This window comes from Meles meles, chromosome 13, assembly GCF_922984935.1.
Source record: "Meles meles chromosome 13, mMelMel3.1 paternal haplotype, whole genome shotgun sequence".
NCBI classification, from domain to species: domain Eukaryota; kingdom Metazoa; phylum Chordata; class Mammalia; order Carnivora; family Mustelidae; genus Meles; species Meles meles.
The window spans coordinates 41,521,279-41,536,064 of record NC_060078.1 but is presented as its reverse complement, the minus strand read 5'-3'; the positions used below and the strand labels follow the sequence as shown (position 1 = coordinate 41,536,064).

General features: G+C 39.1%; 1 protein-coding gene across 10 annotated transcripts in view; it reads right to left on the bottom strand.

Annotated features, from left to right (window-relative positions):
• Positions 1 to 14,786, bottom strand: part of NRG3 (neuregulin 3) — a 1,109,100-nt gene that overhangs the window by 249,682 nt on the left and 844,632 nt on the right. The window lies entirely within an intron of this gene.

Here is a 14,786-nt window from a genome sequence, read left to right as displayed (position 1 = left end):
CAAATCTTATCAGATTTTGGCTACTGTTTATCTTCCTTCTGTTTTATTAGTTTGTTCATTTGCTGATTTCACTTTTTTTTTTTTTAATGTAGCTATTCTTCAAATCAGCATTGCCCAACTGCTTGGCCAGGAATAACAGCATTTATTTTAGATCTGCTAAGATCCGAGAGGCATCTGTGTCTACATGCAAGGTTTCTGTGCTTTCCCTCTAAACTCGTATTTTTCCCTCCTCATTTTTCTCTTTCATATTCACAAACATGTGCAAAGTGCCTGCTCTCTGGCAGGCATTAGACAAGGCAACTTTCCCGAGGCGGGTGCAATGTGGAGGCCAGGAATGTGACTGGAAGCACCCGCACTGAGGCATGTCACAGCCACCCTGCCAGGCCTCTGTCCAGTCTTCACACAGCTCGCTCCGTCAGGGCTGCTTGGCCACCTCTGACAGCATCGGCTCATCAGCTGGCGGTTCAAGGCACAAATGCAGCCGATGCCCCCACGCCTGCCTGTCTGAGCGGGGAACTGGCATTTAGTGGTCGGCTGGAAACATAATCTGTCATGCTCAAGTTAAGCAGGGAAGCATCCATTGTTGTTTTGTGGGATGAATCAGTCCTACTTACACAGGAGGAAATTGTGCTGCTGGCATAAAAATCAGATTTAAAAAACAATCCCCTGGTTGTTAGAAATCTATGAAATTGACAAAAGAATTCAAAGAGACCGTTCTGTCAGAGACCAGAGCTACGAATCCTTTCTTTAGACTATGCTTTGTTTGGGGGGTGTAATAAAGTATTAGATAAGGTCTGTTGCAGTGGGAGCAGCAACCGAAGGGCATGGACGTAATTTTACTCCCTTTTATTGTGAGCCAAACTGGAAGTTAGGTAATCAGGCAGGCTCTCTTCAGCACCTTCTTATGCCTGGTGCTCTGGAGTGTGCTTGGCAATTTTTCTTGTAGACTAAGAACAAAGACGTCTGATCTATGGATACCCCAAACACCCAACAGGCTATTGAAAGAATTTGCTGGAGCTGCCACATATTTTCATAACTTTTTTTTATCCATTTATTGCACTTGAAGCAAAGCAGGCAGGTCACTCGGTCTGTAATGGTAGAAGTCAGAAGATGCTTAGGGCCGAAGCACGTTTATGATGAAAAAATAAATTCCTGCCCTCCAAAACTGTCCTACTGCTGTTCGTGTGCTTTTTCAGAATTACCAGAACCATAGTGCTTTAATCTTCATTTCCTCACAAACGATGACTTATGAGCTGGGTGTTCGCTATGGTGGCGCATAAACAGTTTTTGGAGGTTTTATTTCCAATATACGTGGGAGTTGGGAAGCACACTTTACTCTTTTACTCTCTGCATCTTCATTTAATATGAAAATGGTATCCTAGGGAGATGGTTGCTTTTTAAGAGAAAGAGCTTTTTTTGTTTTGTTTTGTTTTGCTTTTTAAGGGGGTCTTCGTTACTTACAATGCATTATTCCATTTGTGTGTGGAAAAGAAACTATGAAAAGATGTTTGACATTTTTCTAGGCTTTAACTGATTTTCTGTGGGTGTGAGCCCACTTGGAAGTGCTTGGGCCTCATGGGGTTTCTGGAAAACAGCACAGCAAGGGCCTTCGATGCTGCCTTCATCCCTGTGTGCGGCAGATAGTCAATGGTGATGCTAGAGGAGCCCAAGCCAGGCTAGGAAACCTGCCAAAGGGTGTGGGACTGGTTACAGAGCCTGCTCCTTTGTTATAAGGAGACAGAGTCTCTTAATTGGTTGCTGGGTTTTAAGAATGACACATTAAAATTTCCATTTAAAATTCACACACATGTCACCTTGGTTAAGTTCAGACCCATCCAAATGTAAAGACTGAATGGGCCAGCAGGTAACGCCAATGCATCAGACTGAATTCATGATGATATTAAAGACATAAAGCAAAGCAAAAAAAGAAAAAAAAAGTCAAGATGTACACTGATGGAGTTTGGCGGGATTTCTGACAGCGTAACAAGCACTTCTTGGAGAAATATCATTGTATGCTTGTTTTGGTTTTGGTTAGTTTGGGGAGGATTTTGAGAGTGTTTTGTTCATTTTTTAAGATGTTTGATTTTTGAAGGATACAGGTATAAGCAAAACAGAAATTCATATACTAAAAAGGTCTTTGTTCATCTAAGATAGCATGACAGGATTTATAAAATTTTTAAAATGCATGTGTAATCTAATGATAAATGTTTTTTAAAAAGCACAAATCTTCTTTTTACTAGGTTAATATTCTATTTTTTTTTTCCTATTCTGCATTGCTTTCAAATCTCCACTCAATTCCTCCAGTCCCTGGTTCCATGAATTTCGTTATCCCTTAGAAACATCATATCACAGTGATGGTATTAAAAATCCCAATATTTCCTGGTGATTTTCCAGGTAAGTTTTGATTCTACAGCTGAATGGTGTAGGAGAAGGGAGCAGGCTCAGGAAATACAGCCAGGGATGACAAATAGTTACATAAAGAAAATGGAGAATTATTATCAACAGTGAAACAACCATAGCATACACTCAGTCTGCAAGAGCTAAGACATTTTACCTTGAAAACAAAAAAATTAGCCTTAAATTCTGTGTTTATCTCCTCTGTGGTGAAGGAGGTGTTACTTCTGAAACCAGTAAGTTCTAGATCATGTTGTTTGCTTTATTTCCAAATTTAAGAGGCAATAGGGAAGGGCATAGGTGAAGAGACAGTGTCCAAAGCAAGGCAGGGCATGTAATAGGTTAAAGGGAGACTCTATTAGGGTAACCATGGAGAAGAGAGCTCAGGCTGGCAAGGAAGCAGGGGGAAGAGCTTGGAGACTGAGCCCAGTGTCTCTCTGCTGGTGAGCCTCAGGTCTGAATCACAAATGAGAGTCCTGACTATCTGCAGGGACAGGGCCCATAGTTTCCGACGCAGGCATTTTTTTATATCCTTCCAGTTTGGGCCTTGCCTCCCCATCTCAATAGTTCAGCTCTATCTAAAAGAACAAGCTTTCCCTTCTATTCATCTTCCCTCTTCCATATTATACCTGAGAGAAAGCCCCATTTTAGTGAAAAGTTTTAAAAGCTATCCTTGGGTGAAATGCATGATTGTCAGCTGGATTTCAATGCTTGCTGTGTCTGGTGTGGTACAGAAGTGCTCAACACACTGGACGTGGAGAACCCAAAGGAAGCGACTTGTAAAACGGTCGATCACTTGCTAATGTCCCCACAGAAATCCCACCGCTATCTTCAGAGACCATTTCCATCTCCTCTCTTATGATACTCTACGCCAGCTGATTTCTTTGAACCCATTTCTCGAATAACAACTACACTAGCGCTAATCATCTTAGTGATTTTGAGTGAAAATTAAAGAAATCTCACTTGGGACTAACAGTCTCCCTACGTTCCCAGATTATTCTCCCATCGCCTCTCCTCCTTTTGTTAGAAAAAACAAGACAAAATTACGCAAAAACAATCCAAAAACTGTTCCACAGAGGGAATTGTACTAGCCTTCGTCCTCATGTATTGATTTCCTGGTCATTGACTCATTAATGGAAGGTGTCATCATTGCTTCACTGCACTGTTCTCCATTTCTACTCTGTCCTCATTGTCAGGGTATTGATTATGCACGTGGATGGCCTGGCCAATACACGGTCCCTAAGCACATGTCTTCCCCTTGTATATCATAATGATTCACAGTGTTGAGCTTATAGTCTTATTTCTCTGCTTAGTATTTGCATAAGCACACTTTATGCAAATCATTTAACATCCCTGTTTTTCAGTTTCAACCCATATAAACTGCAAGTGATACCAGGAAGGAGAAAAATGAACAAGTACACATAGTTGATATTCTACACATGCATTTTGGCCATTGTTATGACTTCAGACCTTATACCTGCCAGAGTTGCAAAGATGCATTTGACATAATTTATAGAGAAAAAAGTATGCAAGATAGAAACATGTTCAAATATTTGCTTCAATCCCTATGTAGTGTGCCTGGTCTCTGCAATTCACTTTAGAGAAAGTATACATGGTTTCTTATTGGAAAGTTGATTTTAGACATAAAATGTGAACTAGCAGAAATCAATTAACTTCACAAGAGAAAAGGTGGCAAACTGTGTGGGTTGTTTCCTGCCTGTATCAACTTCTACTCATAAAAAAATGACAGTTACTCTTTGATGTTACAGGGAAGTAGACATTTTGTCAGTGATACACAAGTCTGCCAATTTTAAGGAGCCTATTAAACGCTGATTTGAAAAAAGAACAACCCCTCCAGGTATTCTTCTCCATCTCCTGCCAATTCTCTTTAGCTTCAATGTCAGACCTTGGTTGGGGGAACCAGAAAGATCATCAGGCATTTAAACTTTACATTTTGGAGGCAGGCTAGTTTGGAGCACTGTCTGATTTTAAATCCAGGATCTGCCGTTCGCTGGCTATTTAGGCTTCTGGGCCTCCATCCCTTCATCTGTAAAATGGGAGTAAAAATCGTAGCTCTCACCTAGAATTATTATGAAGAATTAATCCTACAATGCCTGTGGTTCATGGTAAACATTTAATAAATGTTAGATTTAAAAAAAAAAAATCTTTGAATTTGAAATCATCATTACAGCTTTTTAAGTGGGGAAACAGTCCAAAGTGTAACTATCTGATTCCCCACATCTCACATCCAATACATATTTGAACTGGAGGCAAACTCAACCGGGGATGACTTTAAAGTCTTCACTTGATCCCCGAAGTTATTGGCATTCTTCATGGGAACGTCCAAGGAATTTCCATTCTTCACGGAAAAACAATCCAGAAATCATTATATGCCCAGCTACCTTTCCCAAGATAAGTATTTGAAAATATGGCCCAAATATCAAGAATCGAAGCCATGATTAAGAGTAAGGATTAAAGACCTAGAATTGTAAGTTATTATCCAATCTTAAAATGTTCCTAAGCAAACCATGTCACAGAAACTAGTCACAGATTTCAAGGCAAACTTCCTGAGCTTCACATTAATTTAAAAGGTAATCACTGGGACACCTGGCTGTCTCAGTCAGTTAAGCATCGGACTCTTGATTTAGGATCAGGTCATGATCTCAGGGTCGTGGGATCCAGTTCCACTGTCAGGTTCCCCGCTCAGCACAGAGTCTGCTTGTCTCTCTCACTCTGCTCTTCCCCTACTGGAGCTCTTCTCTCTCTCTCAGATAAATAAATAAAAATAAAGGTTTTGGTTTTTTTTCTTTAATGAATAAATGAATGAATGAATGAATGAATGAATGAAAGGTAATCACCCACTATGGATGGGAAGACTCCTCAGGGCACTACTATTAAAGAATGATAATGGCATCTCTTGATTTCAGACTAATTTGTGATTTCAGTCCTCAGTTAAAAATCAAAATCAAGGGGCGCCTGGGTGGCTCAGTGGGTTAAAGCCTCTGCCTTCGGCTCAGGTCATGATCCCAGGGTCCTGGGATCGAGCCCTGTGTTGGGCTCTCTGCTCTGCAGAGAGCCTGCTTCCTCCTCTCTCTCTGCCTGCCTCTCTGCCTAGTTGTGATTTCTCTCTGTCAAATAAATAAAATATTAAAAAAAAAATCAAAATCAAAACCAAGACAAACAAACACACAGAGAATGGAGTCCAGCAGGGCAATTAAACTGCCCAGCACTGAAGAGATCTGGAGTATAGGAGACAAAATTCCCCACCAGCTCTCCCTCTGAACGCAAATAGGTGTTGGATGGACCAGCAGCTTGTCTAGCTAAGGGTCTGCAGCCTAGCATTATTAATGGTATTAGAGCACATTGCCTTCCCTGCCACTCACTGCTGAAGCTGAGATCTAGGTCTGGCTATGGAGAATACTGTGAAACCGATTAGTGTAAGCTTTCTTTAGCTGACTTTAAAATTTAATTAAGTAGTCTTATTTAAAAAGAGCACTAATTAAGACAGCAAGATCTTTAAGTTAACCAATTGGAATTAAAATTACCTGCAGATTTGCTGTAGGTACAACCTTTCCAAAGTCATTTCAACTATAACTAGGAAAATTTGGAACTGCATTATTTTAAACTGCAAACTTCCTTTAAACTCATGAAAATTCTCTAGTGTGTTATCAATAGCTTTCAAAAATATCACAAATTCCATGGCGGAGGCAACTGTTGCTTTTTTTTTTTTTTAAGATTTTATTTATTTATTTGACACAGAGAGAGAGATCACAAGTAGGTAGAGAGGCAGGCAGAGAGAGAGGGGGAAGCAGGCTCCCTGCTGAACAGAGATCCTGTTGATCTCAGGACCCCGAGATCATGACCTGAGCCGAAGGCAGAGGCTTAACCCACTAAGCCACCCAGGTGCCCCGCAACTGTTGCTTATAATGTCATTCATCTTACAAGTCTGAGGTTTCTTATTAATGAAGTATCTGCAATCTTAAGAAAGTGTAGAGATTTATTTTTGAAAATTTCCCTTTAGCAAAGTTTGAATTCAAAAGTAGATGGAGGCCAATTATTTCATCATAAGACTGCTATGATTTCAGAAGTGAATCTGAGAGCATCTGCTCAAAACCAGGAGGCGTGCTGCATTCTGTTAATATTTGGGCCCTGAAGACAGAAACGGAAAGAATGACTGCAAGTCTGAGAAGTTAAAAAAATATATAACAAGTATGTGCTTACGCAAATGCAAGTTCTTGTCAACCATATGTAGAATCTCAGGGACTTGTACTCATCAGCCGCCCAGACACTCCATTGGCCACATCACTGTCAGACAGACAGCAACTCATTTCATCAAGTCACTTTACTCCCATATATGGCAATTCATTTCTGGACAATCCATGGCCGAGGAGTTCATTCTAAATTAATGTTTTTGCCCTTGTAGAGATTTCTGCCCCTATTTGGTCTAGAGCTTCACCTGAGGCTTACGACCTCATTGACAAAATTAAAACACATACCGGAGTGCCTGGGTGGCTCAGTGGATTAAAGCCTCTGCCTTCGGCTCAGGCCATGATCTCAGGGTCCTAGGATTGAGCCCTGCATCGGGCTCTCTGCTCCGCAGGGAGCCTGCTTCCTCCTCTCTCTCTGCCTGCCTCTCTGCCTAGTTGTGATTTCTCTCTATCAAATAAATATTAAAAAAAAATTAAAACACATACCACAGCATGAGGGTGCTACCCAGGTTCAGGTGTATAGCAATATTATCCAAAGCAGCTATGTGGCCTGAAGAAGATCATTCTAACTTAGCTTTTCTTTTACTGCATCTAAAAATAAACCACAATCTCTTTTTAGCCAAGAAGGTAAATAAAGGAGTAATATATTGGCGTTCTTGCAGAAAGACTCTGTATTTCATGGTCACATTGGAGGTATTGAAATACTAATTGCCCTTCTCAAGAACAAAAGGATTTGTGGGTAATAAGGACGGGGGAGGGTAGATGGAGTTTTGCTTCGTCAATTCAAACTGACTGAGAAAATGCTATATTACTAATTTCCTAGCACACACAAAATCTGTTTTGACAAATGTGGGATTCTAGTTTTCAAAGGCGGTGGCCTGTTATGGTGGAAAAGGCTCGTCCTTTGGATGCAAGATGACCTCCAAGTCCGCTGCACAGAAGTGTGACAGAGGTCTGTGACTGACCTCTCTGAGGTCTCAGGTGCTTATCTCTGTCCTAATTCAGTGCCTGCTCTGTGCCCATGTGCACACACTCAGACATACAGGCACAGACACATGTCACCCCGATTCTTTGAAAGTATGTCTAATAATCAGAAAATTTAGGCAGACGATATAGGTTCTAACATAAAAGTCAGCAGAGAATCAGTCTCTCTTCCTTCACTTCCCTAGTGAATTGAAAATTCCCATGACTGCCCTTGATATTTCCCAGCCAAGAGTGGACAAAGATTTATTGTCACATCCACTTCCCATGATTCCTCTTTATTATTTTCACTTGCAGTGTTATAAGATTGAGAAGTTAGCCAATCACAGACTTTCTCTGATGCTTAAGGTCCAACATCAGCAGATTTCTTCACTTGTCTGTACTTGCTTGGAATTAGAAAAGCAATTGTATCACATGTCCAACCAGACTAGTCGATGGAAGAAAGGTGATGACCATCTTTGTCCTTTCACAGTTCAGCAAGAAATAGAAAAGTAAGCCAGAGTAAAACATTTTAATGTTGCTATCAGTCGGCTTGGGGCTGCCATAATAAAGTACTGCAGACTGGGTGGCTTCAACAACAGAAAATTATTTTCTTCCAGTCTGGAATGCAGAATTCTAAGAGAATTCAAGGTGCCCCAAGGTTTGTATTTGGTGAAGGCTCTCTCACTGCGTTACAGATGGTCACCTTCTCGGGGTGTCCTTACACAGTGGAGAGAAAGAGCTCGATGCCTCACTCTCTCTTTCTCTTCTTGAATTTTGATAAACAACAGTGTTTTATATAAGTGTGTCACATACGCAATATTTGGGACACACTCATACTAAGAATGTATTCATTCTTTACCCAAACTTCAAATTTAACTGGGTGTCCTATATTTTTATTCTCTGGATCTGGCAATCATAAGTGTATGAGGGTAATAAAAAAATGTGAATAATAATAGAAGAACCATCAGGAAGAACACCTAGATTAAAGTTAGTGTATAATAATTTTGCTCTAACTATATCCTGTTGCGATAAATTTAGCAATCTCTTGTTTTAAGGACAAGGAGCCTGGGCACATTGTATATACTTCTATCAACCACACAGGGACATAATGAGCTCACAGAGTCTGGAAGGGGAAAATACAATTTTCAATAGCTAGCTCTTAGACAGCTAAAAGTATTGAAAGGATATGTCAAGAACGTGATGAAGAACAAATGAAGTAACATTGTTTGTAAATGTTAGGTGCAGATCTGTGACTTGATTGTGGGGATCACTAGCTACTACCTTGCATAAATTCTGAATTAACAGTAGGAGTATGCTACCCAGCAGCCCAAAGGGAAGACCAAAGGAAGAAAGAGGGCATTCAACTGCTTCATTCTGCATCCTACTTTCCTAGGTATAATTTTTTTTTCTAGGTATAAATTTAATACACATGCTATAGCAATTGAAAAATAGTGAGCATAGATACTTAACCTAAAGCAGTGATAATCTAAAAATCCAAGATAAAACATAAGAAGACCCTCTTCTGGAGGACTGTGAGGTCCTTTCTGGAATTCACAGTTCTTGGAAGGAAACAATGAGAGAGTATGTTATCAACAAGAGATCAAAGAGGCCAGCGTTTTTCCCTGCCTGTGCAGTGTGGGTGATTCCCTGCAGCAAAGCAGTACACAGCTTGATAAGGAAGAGTGAAAAGAAAATAAATCTGAGAGATAAATCTTATTTAAAAGGCATCTTTATGATTGGCATTATAAAGGAGAGATGGAGCTCATTAGCAAATGAACTGATAAAACCATTCACAGCATGCTTCAAAAAGAAATGGTAATAATTATTGTCTCTCTAAGAAAGGGGGCAAAATATCCACACAGTGTCATTCACAAATCCCTTTACTGACATCACAGAGCAAGCTGCAAAAAGTCCCACAGCTTTCTGATTGAATTAAGTGAAGAAAGCAAGGAAAGACTTTTACAGTTCACACGCCTGGATCATAGAAGGTTCTACATGAAACATGATTTTTTTAAAAGCCATTTTAGAGACCCCTAGAGCTTGCTGAACCCTCATTCAACAGCATAATTTTCCCTGTTTCTCCCAGGATATTGTACGATCCACTGACAGGGTGCAGCATTTCTGCCGGCGAAAGGAAGTGGGCAGCTTTGATCAGAATTCACAATAATATATCTCCCTTGTGTGATAAATGATTTACTGCTGAGGATAAATGGATATAATCTTTCATTATGTATGACATTCATCAGCAACAAGGAAGCTTTGGACTGAATGGAAAGTGATTTCATATTAAAAGCCTCATGCAACTCAGACTGAGATGAAAGTGAGGTCTTGCCTTGAAAAAAAAAAGTGGCTCAGGCTTGTAGGTTTAAATGGATGCTCAGTCAAATATAATCATTACTCTGAGTTTGAAAATCTGTTAGGAGGAAACCAGGGAATTATGTGACTAGGTCAACCTCAGTTTTGCACAAAAAGCCCCATTTCTTAACCACACCATTCTATTTACTTAAATGTGTCATTAAAACCAACTTTGAGGACTGAGAATAGCCAGGTAGGGAAGAGAGAATGGAGGCAGGGTGGGGTGGAAATGATTTAAATTTCCATTATCATAGAGAGTCAGTGCACCTTTTCCAAAGTAGATAAATCAAGAAAGAGAGACTTAGTATATTATTTAGATATATGAAGTTAACAACTAGGAAAATGCCAAATGAAAATGGTTTAATAAGCTTGCTTGTGTGTTTGCAGAAGGAGATGTTAAGTTCAGGATTGGGAGAGTTGGTGCAGAGGGATGAGACCAGGGCTTTTCATTATAAGCACATTTGTATTGTTTATTTTTTTTTTTTAAATTATACACTTAGATGATGAAGCAATATAGATGTAGCAAATCACTTCATTTTAATAATGACTGCAGTATTTTTTGCAAGATTTATTTATTTATGAGAGAAAGAGAGAGTGGTGGGGGGAGCAGAGGGAAAGGGACAAGCAGACTCCATGCTGATCATTTGCTCCATGCAGGGTTCAATCTCAAGACCCAGAGATCATGACCTGAGGCGAAACTAAGAGTTAGACACTTAACTGACTGAGCCACCCAGGCGCAGCAAAGAAATTCCTGATCTTGGTTTCACTGACTTTTTAGGACCCAGTGTAATATCACCTGATTTGACTTTCTTTGTTCAATTTTCTTCTTCTTTTTTTTTTTTTTTTAAGAGAGAGAGAGAGAGAATCTCAAACAGGCTCCACGCTCAGCACTGAACCCAACACAGGGCTGGATTTCACAACCCTGAAATCATGACCTGAGCTGAAATCAAGAGTCAGACACCTAACCAACTGTGCCACCCAGGAGCCCCCATTTGATTTTTTATTTACTTATTTATTTATTTGACAGAGGGAGAGATCACAAGTAGGCAGAGAGGCAGGCAGAGAGAGAGGAGGAAGCAGGCTCCCTGCTGAGCAGAGAGCCTGATGCGGGGCTTGATCCCAGGACCCTGAGATCATGACCTAAGCCGAAGGCAGAGGCTTAACCCACTGAGCCACCCAGGTGCCCCCCCCTTTGATTTTTAATAACAAGAATTTCCTAATACTATATTATGTTTTAGAAGCAAAAAGATGTAACATAAAAGACAATGGGAAGAGATGAGAAGACAAGCCACAGATGGAGAGAAAATATTTTTAAAAGACACATCTGATAAAGAACTGTTATCTAAAATATAGAGAGAACTTGGGGCGTCTGGGTGCCTCAGTTGCTTAAGCATCTGCCTTTGGCTCAGGTCATGTTCCTGGGGTCCTGGGATTGAGCCCCACATCTGGCTCCTTGCTCTGCAGAATGCCTGCTTCTCCCTCTCCCTCTGCTGCTCCCCTGCTTGTGGGCCCTCTGTCAAATAAATAAACAAAATCTTTTTAAAAAAATAAAAATAATAAATATACAGAAAATTCTTAATATCGAACAATAAGAAAGCAAACAGCCTAATTAAAAAAATGAGCCAAGACCTTAACAGACACCTCACTAAAGACATACCCATGGCAAATAAGCATATGAAAAGATGTTCCGCATTATATGTGATCAGGGAAATGCAAATTAAAACAACAATGAGATACTACTATGTACATATTAGAACGGCCAAATCTAGAACACTGACAGCATCAAATGATCGTGAAGTGGTGGAGAAACAGGACCTCCCTTTCATTGCTACGGAGAATGCAAAATGGTACCGCTATGTCTGAAGACAGATAGCAGTTTCTTACAAAAGTGGACATATTCTTTCCATATGACCCAGCAATTATGCTTCCTGGTATTTATCAAAAGATACTGAAAACTCATGTCCACACAACAACCTGCACACAGATGTTTCTAATGCCTTTATTCATAATTGACACAACTTGGAAGTAACCAAGATGTTCTTTAATTAAGGGGGTAAATAAACCATGGTACCTCTACACAATGGAATAATATTCAGGGCTGAAAAGAAATGAGCAATCAAGCCATGAAAAGGCAAGGAGGAAACTCAAATAAATATTACTAAGTGAAAGAACTCAGTCTGGAAAGGCTACATACTATATGATTCTAACTAAATGACACAATGCAAAAGGCAGAAACTATGGAGATTTTTTAAAAAATCAGTTTAAAATTAAATTAATTAATTTAATTAATTTTTAAAAATTAGGTTTAAAAAATCAGGTTTCCCAGAGTTTGTGGGGTGAGAGGTAAATAGGCAGAGCACAGAGGAGTTTTAGGGCAGTGAAAATACTCTGTATGATACCATAATGATGGATGTTATATCGTTAGACATTTGTCCAAACCCACAGAACATACATCAAGAGTGAACCCCATATAAACTATGGATTCTCTAAATGAAACAAGATGGGATCGGGAGGGAGACAAACCATAAGTGACTCTTAATCTCACAAAACAAACTGGGGGTTGCTGGGGGGAGGGGGGGTTGGGAGAGGGGGAGGGGGGTTATGGACATTGGGGAGGGTATGTGTTATGGTGAGTGCTGTGAAGTGTGTAAACCTGGCGATTCACAGACCTGTACCCCTGGGGAGAAAAATACATTATATGTTTATAAAAAAATAAGAAATAAATAAAAAATTTTAAAAAATAAAATAAACTATGGATTCTCTGTGATTATGATGTGTCATTATAGGTTCATCAGTTGTAACAAATGTAGCACTCTGGTAGGGGATGTTGTTAATGGGGTAGGCTATGCATGTGTAGGGAGAAGGAGTACTTGAATAACTGTGCCTTCCCCCAATGTTGCTATGAACCTAAAATTTCTCTTAAAAAGTGAAGTTGGTTTTTTTAAAGATTTTATTTATTTATCTGAGAGAGAGAGAGCAGAAGCAGAGGGAGAGGGAGAAGCAGACTCCCCGCTAAGCAGGGAGCCTGATGTGGGACTTAATCCCAGGACTCTGGGATCATGACCTGAGCCAAAGGCAGCTGCTTAACCAACTGGGTCACCTAGGTGCCCCAAAAGTAAAGTCTTAATAAATAAATATATACATATGTTATATATCAATTTATTTAACAAATTTATTTAATAAACAAATATCTAATTAAATTAATTTAATAAAACTTAAATAAATTACCAAGTAAATATATTTATTAAATATATAAATATCCAAATTAAACCAGATGAGTAGGGATAGTTTTTGACCCAAATCTAAATGTTTTCTGATACTACAGAATGGTAGAGTTAGAAGACATCATAAAGAATCTGTCCTAACCACCTCGTTTTCTGGAGGACAATATAATAAAACAAAGATGGAGACTTGCCTAAAACACCAAAGTCTACAAGGGGTAGAGCAAGAATTAGAGCCCATGGATTTTTGTTTCTAAATCCAGTGTTCCTTCTGCTATTTAACCTTTCCCCTTAAAAAACAAAGATATTCTTAAATCCTCATGCCAGCATTAATGCCAGACTTCTCAGAGTCTTTCTAGTGAAAGCATATGTTTTACTGAAGGTCAGTCAGCACAATTCAACTGGCTAGAGTTCAGGTAACCAATCAAGGTCAAAAAGAGGTGGCAGTACCGATGTCACTAGCTTGGACAAGAATGTATAGTAAAACATATTCTAAAATGGAATGACGTGTGGAAATCGGGAAAATCACACAAGAGTATGAGTAAAAATGGGTACGCTTAGAGAAGGCACATAAGCGAGTATTCTTTCTAACAGTGATATGGATAAGATTCTTGACCTGGGATTCAAACAAAGCAAACTACAACCTGGTACAAGTTTACAAAAATTAAGTTAACATCCGTAGACAGTAAATTCAAAATAGAATTCAAAGGAATGTTTTTAGCTGGAGTGTTTGGCAACCAAAAATGGCAACTCAGGTAAGCAGTGACTTGAAATGGATAAAACATGATGATGATTTTTGAAAAGCAAAACTAATAATAATAAAAGTGTGAGAGAGATTCAGTTAATCGAGTTATAGGTGACATATTTGATGTTGCTATATGGGATATTCCTGTTACGCAGAAATAAATCAACAAGAAAGCACCATCAGAAAGTTCTTCCACATCTTGTAGTGTCACAGATGAACAGAGCAAACCTCCTCTATTCAGAGCACAAGGCTGAGATCTTTACACAGGTTAGATGAAGTAATCCTCATGAACCTAAAAAAGGAGATGTGGTACCACTGTTTTAAAGACAAAGGGATTAAAATTGAGAGAAATTAATTTCTTTATCCCAAGGCACATGAAAAGCATGTGTTAGAACTTGGATTTGACATCAGTGTAAACTGATACTACAGACTGTTAATTTCTTTACCCCATGTAGTTCTTGACCATTCAGATAGTATCATGCATATTTTTAGAGTGGTCCATTTTATTAGTATCTATCTTCTGAGAAAGAGAGGGCCTATCATTATATACTTAGTACACAGATAAGATAAAAGTGAAACTAATAAGAGTCTAATGATTTGCCCAGTTGTATAAGGGCATAATTTAATTAATGTGAAAAAGCCTAAAAGAAAATATAATGATATTTAATATGACTTCAGACTTAATAGTAGGCTACCGTATTATAACTTCTCAATTCACATACTCATTCAAAATTGAATATACTGAGAAAGAAACGGGTGGTATATCTGGAAAGAGAAATCTCTTAAAATATTCAAAATAAGGAAATTTAATAGAAAATTGATGAAACAAGTGAAGAAAGCATGAGAAGGTAAATAGAAGACAAAAAGGTAACAGGGGGATGGGCAACAGCATGCAATCAC